This window comes from Nelumbo nucifera, chromosome 5 (assembly GCF_055504915.1).
Source record: "Nelumbo nucifera cultivar China Antique chromosome 5, China Antique-T2T, whole genome shotgun sequence".
In the NCBI taxonomy this organism is placed as follows: Eukaryota; Viridiplantae; Streptophyta; class Magnoliopsida; order Proteales; family Nelumbonaceae; genus Nelumbo; species Nelumbo nucifera.
The window spans coordinates 35113270-35120549 of NC_142653.1; the positions used below are offsets into that span (position 1 = coordinate 35113270).

The 7280-nt window shown below is 44.9% G+C and overlaps 1 long non-coding RNA gene across 1 annotated transcript; it reads right to left on the minus strand.

The window, feature by feature from the left end:
* Positions 1–662: 662 nt before the first annotated feature.
* On the minus strand, positions 663–2044 carry LOC104590631 (uncharacterized). Its single transcript, XR_734140.2, has 2 exons — positions 1897–2044; positions 663–954 (listed from the first exon to the last, which is right to left on the minus strand). It is a non-coding gene; the product is annotated as an uncharacterized LOC104590631 (long non-coding RNA).
* Positions 2045–7280: the final 5236 nt, after the last annotated feature.

Below are 7280 nucleotides of genomic sequence, written 5' to 3' on the forward strand. Positions count from 1 at the left end.
AGGGGCCTGATCACAATTCAGCCAATCAAATCAATCAAGAGTAGTTATGATAGTGTTCATAGAATTTGCCACAATATGGGGTGCTTTGGCAAGTTATTTTTGAAAGATCTCCTTGAAACTCTGGCAATCAAAAGATATAGTGAGCTTTTGCATTAAGAATTTGATAGTTTGAAAATTGTTTAGTTAAGTCTTGTCTTTCAATGCGAAAACGAGTTGATAAAAACAAAAGAACTCCATTTAAAGCTTCTCAAAAGTTATTCAGAACAGGCTTCATACATCTTTTTGGCATAATGTATTTTGATGGTTAAATCTTCTCTCAACCAAATAGGAAAAGACAAAATTGCAGAATTTCAAACTTCTTAAAAACCGACAATTCACATGAAAAGATATGCCAAACGGGGCGATAATATTGACAGCATTTGTGGTGAATGGAGTCTTCTTCATGTATATAGTGGTTTATGATGACCGTTGATATCATAATAGTGGCAGTCAATTTAGATAATCAAATTTAAATAATCCACCAACGCTTATCGGTTTCTCTTTTGCCCATACTTAGTATGGGCCTAGGATACACTTGTGAAACATGAATGAATGAAAAATAAGATGTATTTATATAATCGGTTGAGATGTGAATTTAACTGAGTAAATGCACCAATGCACCGTTGTTGAACTCTATATATATAATATTCCTTTTGAAATTTAACACATGTACCAATACTTCACTATATAAATAAAGCATAAAGGGTGTAAAATAACAAGGTTTTTATTGCACAATAATCAGCAGAAATTTCTCATATATATAACTGATAAAATACATGTAGATATTGTATGTAAACCAGATTTCTCCATCTACTAGAAGTTCTGTTTATGGGTTAGGAGGGTGATAGTCTCCCCCAGGGTCAGGAAGGTAGGTATGTCCACCATTGCCGTTGCCGTTTTGGAGCATCCTCCTTCCTGCAAACAAGAAATAATTTAAGAGTTTAGAAATAACCACTGTTTTATTTGTTCGGTGCCCACTCAACGAGAGACCTAATCAGCCCCCCATAAGATTGTTCCTTACAACGTTCCATAGCACATCCCTGCCGTGTATTAGAAATATCTTTCAATGATAATCTCAGAAATGATGATATCATCATTTGGTGATGTTTTCAGTACACAGCAGGGATGTGCTGTGGGACGTTGTCGGGGGCAATCCTTTTAGGGGCTGGTTTGAACTCACCCAATAAAACACAATGTTTTTCAACGTTCCATCATTGACCCGCCATGTGGCCTGACTGATTCATGGTCACTCGTCACAATTTCGGTTTGGTTCAACCTCTGATCCCCACCATGTTACGTACAATTAATTAAAAGAAAACTGTTGATCAGGACCAACGTTTTTGAATCGTGGTTGATCCGGATTGTCGGACCGTTTAGTCTGGGAACTATTTAGGCAATCGATTCTGTTTTATCTCAAAACTAGAATTTGGTCAAAAACCATTGAAAAAGTCAACAAACCATTGATCTGTATGAATGACCCGTTGACCCATTCAATAATTTTATCCGTTTTTTATTTTTTTATTTTTTTTATTTTATTGTCAGAACGAATCATCCGTTTAAACCATTGACCCATAAACCAGTGGCCAAAACGAGTCCGTTTCCAAATCATTTTTTAAAACGTTGATCAGGACAACAGCACATCAATCCAATGCAGATGGTGAACTGTTTACCCATTTATTTATTAAACCCAAAACAAAAAGACAGTTGAGCCTTGGAATTAATTGGCTTAATTGATTATGCATGAACAAGCTAATAATACCAAACCAAAAGGAGAATCACCCGGTGTTCTGAATTTAAATAAACACCAGGATTTGCTGCAACAATAGTGAAAAGAAAGAAGAGAGGAGGAATACGCACCGAGGACATGGAGACTACTAGCGATAGCAACGTTGGAAGAGAAGAGAAGCATGATGGCTACAAAAGTGAGAACCAGTAAGACCTGAGAGGCTCTAGAGAAAGCCATTTTGGGCACTCACTCACTGCGTGCTTTGAGCTGATAACTCACCCAAATTTATAGTGGTTAGGGGGGAGATAACATCATCAATATGGGTAACTTCCAGGAAGGAGGAAGACATGCCAGGCCGCCCTAGCTTCCACTTCAGCCCCTGCCCCACCTAACACCCTTTACAGAGTTGAATTAGTCTTAGGAGTACTGCATTCTGGAAACTCGGGTCCCCACTGGGCATGCCCCACCGCACATCCAACCGTATATTCGAAACATCGATCTTTCAATAATAAGTACAAGAGATGTTGCCATTTTCTTCGTGATTTGAAGTATTGAACTTGATCAAGCAGAGGTATACATACAGTAGTTTCCTCGAGGCTTGAATTGAAGTTTCAAAAATCCTTTAGAAAAACATCGATCAATGGAAATACATGGATGTGACTCGGCATAAGTGATAATTCAACATGATCAGATCGACACGTAGACATGACTCAATACAGGTGACAACTCAGCATAAATCAGTTCGCTACAAAGCGACCTCGGGTACCCTGGTACCCCGAATTAAAATTACTTCAAGCTAAGATCAACCCAGTACCAGCTCTTGACCAGGACAGCGGTACCAAGTTCACTTCGGTACTAAGGCACTTCGGCATTCGGAGCAGATCAGGTCCGTGGAACGCGAGCTCAGGCAGCTCGCCACCAAGCAGCCCAGCACTTCACAGGCAGCCCGCTACCTAGTCTGGTCGACCTCCACATGACAACCCTGAGGATCTCATCACCATACCCCGCATCCTGCGGGATCATACTTTGTAACGGCTACATTAGCTCACCCACTCCCCGATTCAGGCGGAGGTGAGCAACCTTATCAGTTGGTGGCACTACTCCCACCTAACACGAAAACGGATCCCGTCACAGCAAGGATCCAGGAACCACTGCACCAAAACACAAGGACTCCGGTATATAAAGATCTCACCCCCCAGGGGCGAGGGTAATGCGTAATCTTGCTCTCTAGCTCTCTAATTCTCTGATATCATTTTCAAGCTCCCTACTAAAGTTCTAACTTAGCCATCAGAGTGTCCCCGTCGGGTAAGCCACCCCGGGATCTCTGACTCATTTCTTGTAGGAACCTCAGTCCACATCAATTGGCATAGCCAAATCGTCTCTAGCAGGGAGCAGCCTAATTACGCCACATCAATTGGCACCATCTGTGGGAACTCGCTACTAAAATCCCTTTGTTTCCATTTTCAAAATCTCAAGCTCAGAATCCAATCCATGACTTCCTTCAACAACACAAGACAAAACAACGAAGCGAATGTCTCCGTGGGGCAACCTCAGTTCCCGTCTGTCTGCATAGGTCAGTTCACCATACCGCTCACTGCATGTGCATTGCTTTCTCCACGACCTTCAAAGGGGTAGCTCGGACATGGTACAAAAACCTCGCACCTAGAACAATTAAAAGTTGGGCGCAGCTCGTGCAGTTGTTCACCTCGCACTTCATCACCAGCAGGAGGTGTCTGAAGTCACAAGAAAGCCTCCTCAGCATAGTCTAGAGAGAAGGAGAGTCGATTCGAAGCTACATCAAACGCTTCAACAACACCTGTTTGTTGATCTCGGATTGAGATCCCGCTGTAAGACTCGCAGTAGCAAAGAAGGGTATCACCCACAGGGAATTCTGGGGGCATGTGGTGGAAAACAAGCCTAAAGACATCACCGAATTCCTCAAACTCGCCGTTCAGTTCATCGGGACCGAAGAGGAGATGAATCAAAAGACTGAAGCCCCGGCGGATAAAAGAAAGAGAGAAGATAACAACTCGAATAATGGTGGTGACAAAAGAAGAAAAAGCAAGTCTCCAACTAGGGAAGAGAATAGGTCTGATCTACGTTCCCGAACTCCCCCAGTTGAAGGAACGAACCTCACACCGCTCAATGCGAAGCGAGGAGAAATCCTCATGGAAATCAAAGACGCCCCTTATGTGAAGTGTCCACCTCGGTTGAGGGGAGATCCCGCCACTAGAAACAAAAATATATACTATCACTTCCATAGAGACCACGGTCATAGTACCGAAAATTGTAAAAACCTCTGCAACGAGATTGAAGAACTCATCCATCGTGGATACTTGGAAAATTTTGTACAAAAAAGTAATAAGAACCAGGCAGATCAGCAGGGGGAGCAGAGGAGAGATGCTCTCGGGTCCAGCAGGAGACAGAATGAATAGAGACAATCACCCGAGGAAAGGTTGGTTTGCGGAGTAATCAACCCAATTACTGGCGGGTCCATTATCGTGGGCTACACCTCGGCAGTGGAGAAGACCTTAGTCCGGGAACTGGAACAGGAAGAGAAAAATCCTCTGAAGCAACCAAGGCCTAAAGATCCTATATTCTTCACAGAAGACAACGCGTGCAGGATTTAGTACCCTCATGATGACGCACTAGTCATAAAAATGAGGATCAACGATTTTGAAGTTAAGTGCGTCCTAGTGGATTCGAGGAGCTCGGTTAACATTATATTCAAGGACGCCCTTGACAAACTCAAGTTTTAGGAAAGTGACATCAAGCCCTCAAGTACCCCTCTAGTAGGCTTCAGTGGAGAAGAAGTTAGGCCCTAGGGCAGATTTCAGTACCTGTCAAGGTCGACACCTAGCCCAACATCACAAGGTTTGAGTACACCTTCTTGGTGGTCGCAACTCCTTCCCCATACAATGCCATTATCGATCGGCCCATCACCCATGCGCGTTGCGCAGTGGTGTCCACCTACTACTTGGCTATGAAGTTCCCCACGAACTTCGGAGTTGGAGTAGTACCAGGAGACCAGCTTGAGTCCCGCAAGTGCTATGTTGCCACCCTCAAAGGGAAAGCCAAGCTGGCAGATGACGTCAAGCTAGAGTGACTCGTGGAGTATTTCGAGGAGTGAGCTACGCCAACCAAAGAGACAGTCCGCATCACGACCTCAAAAGAAGATCCAGCCAGAACACTCCAGATCGGGGCAACAATCGAGGAGCCTCTTTGCTCTCAACTGGTAAGTTTTTGACTTAAAAGTTTAGATATATTCGCATGGTCTGCGGTAGAAATGTCCGGTATAGATATAGAAAAAATAACTCATAAGTTGAATACTGATCCTGTAGTCAGGCCAGTTAGATAGAAGAAATGCAACATCGCCCTGGAGTGCTGGAGGATAGTCGATGAGGAGGTCGGGAAACTCCTCGTAGCCGATTTCATCAGGGAGGTTCATTACCTGAGTTGGGTGGCTAACCTCGTTCTGGTAAAAAAGGCCAACGGTAAATGACGCATGTGCGTTGATTATACCGACCTAAATCGAGCTTGCCCAATGGATTGTTTCCCATTCCCCAAGATTGACCATCTGCTGGACGCGACCTCAGGGCATGAGTTGTCGAGTTTTCTGGACGCATACTCGGGTTATAATCAGATCAAGATGGATCCCGCTGATGAGGAAAAAACAGTATTCATAACCGAACTAGGACTGTATTGTGACAAGGTCATGCCCTTCGGGCTAAAAAATGTTGGGGCGACCTTCCAAAGACTTGTCAACAGACTGTTTGAGCCGTTGATCGAAAATAAGGTTGACTGCTATGTAGACGACATGGTCGTCATAACCCGATTTTTGAACTGTCTAATAAGTGACCCGCAATGTGTTTTTGAAATTCTACGCAAGTATAACATGAAATTGAACCCTAACAAATGTATCTTCGGTGTCACCTTGGGTAAATTCATGGGTTACATAGTTAATCGATGTGGCATCGAAGCGAACCTCGAAAAGATAAAGGCTATCCTGGATATGAAGTAACCTCGCAAGTTGAAAGAGGTTCAGTGGCTGAACGACCATATGGCTGCTCTAAGCCGCTTCATGTCCAAATCAGCGGATCGTTGCCTACCTTTTTTCAAGGCAATTAAGAAAAGTAAAGACTTTAAGTGGACTGAAGAAGGCTAGCTCGCCTTCGACGAGCTGAAGAAATACCTAATTAGTATCCCAATTTTGACCCAACCCGAGGAGGGTGATGTTTTAAAGTTGTACCTCTCCGCGAGTGATGAGGTGGAAATCTTGGTACTAATAAATGAAGTAGATCGGGTCCAACGACCTATCTACTATGTGAGTAAAGTTTTGCAGGGCGCCGAAACCAGGTACCCAGAGATTGAGAAGTTGGCGTACACGCTGTTCACAACAGCTCAGAAGCTTCAACCGTACTTTCATGCCCACACAGTCATCACTCTTACCAACCAACCTCTGAGGCAAGTCTTACTCAAGCCCAAGGTATCTGGAAGATTGACGAAGTGGGCTATAGAGCTCAGCGAACACGACATTCGGTATAAGCCCCGAACAGCAATTAAGGCCCAAGCCTTGGTTGACTTCGTAGCAGAATGCACTTTCGGCACCGCAGTCCCCGGATTGATAGAGACCAAGCACAGGGAGGAAGCTTCAACCAGTGCGGCACCAGTCCCGGATTAGAACGAAGTCAACATGGGACGAGGAGCCCTGGATCCTTCATGTAGACGGTTCATCAAATTAGCAAGGCAGCGGAGCTGGAGTTATTCTGTACGAGCCAAGCGGGGCATAGCTGGAATACGCACTTCGGTTCGAGTTCGCAGCATCTAACAATGAAGCAAAATACGAAGCATTGATAGCCAGACTCATGCTAGCGAACGAAGAACAAGCAAAGCACCTCGTCATCTGTAGCAGCTCCCAGCTTGTGGTCAACCAGGTAACCGGTGATTACGAAGCTCGCGACTCCACCATGGTTGTTATCTAGCCAAGGTCAGGGATGTTCTACGTGACTTCCAGTCATACATCATCAAGCAGATTCCAAGGTCCGAGAACACTAAGGCCGATGCATTATCTTGGTTAGCCAGCACAAGTGCCAATACCATGAGAACCATGTAGAAAGAGAACCTACCTCGGCCCAGCATTCTCGAGGGGAGCATAAGAGTTTGCTCCTGTTGTACAAACAGAGCAGAGCTGGATTGACCCACTCGCGAGCTACCAACTTCACGAAACCCTCCCTATGGCCCGCAACGCAGCTAGAAGGGTAGAGCGATAGGCAGCCAAAGACGTCATTATAGATGGATGGTTGTACCGAAGATTGTACACGCTCTCCTACATGCGCTACTTGCGACCCTCAAAGGCCGAGCTCGTTCTCCACAACACTCATGAAGGGAAGTGCAGCGCACACTTGGGGGGCAGGGCTCTCACTCAGAATGCACTACGGCAGGGGTATTACGGGCCCACAATGAATGCAGACGCACTCGAGCTCGTCAAGAAGTGCGATAAATGCCAGAGACACGT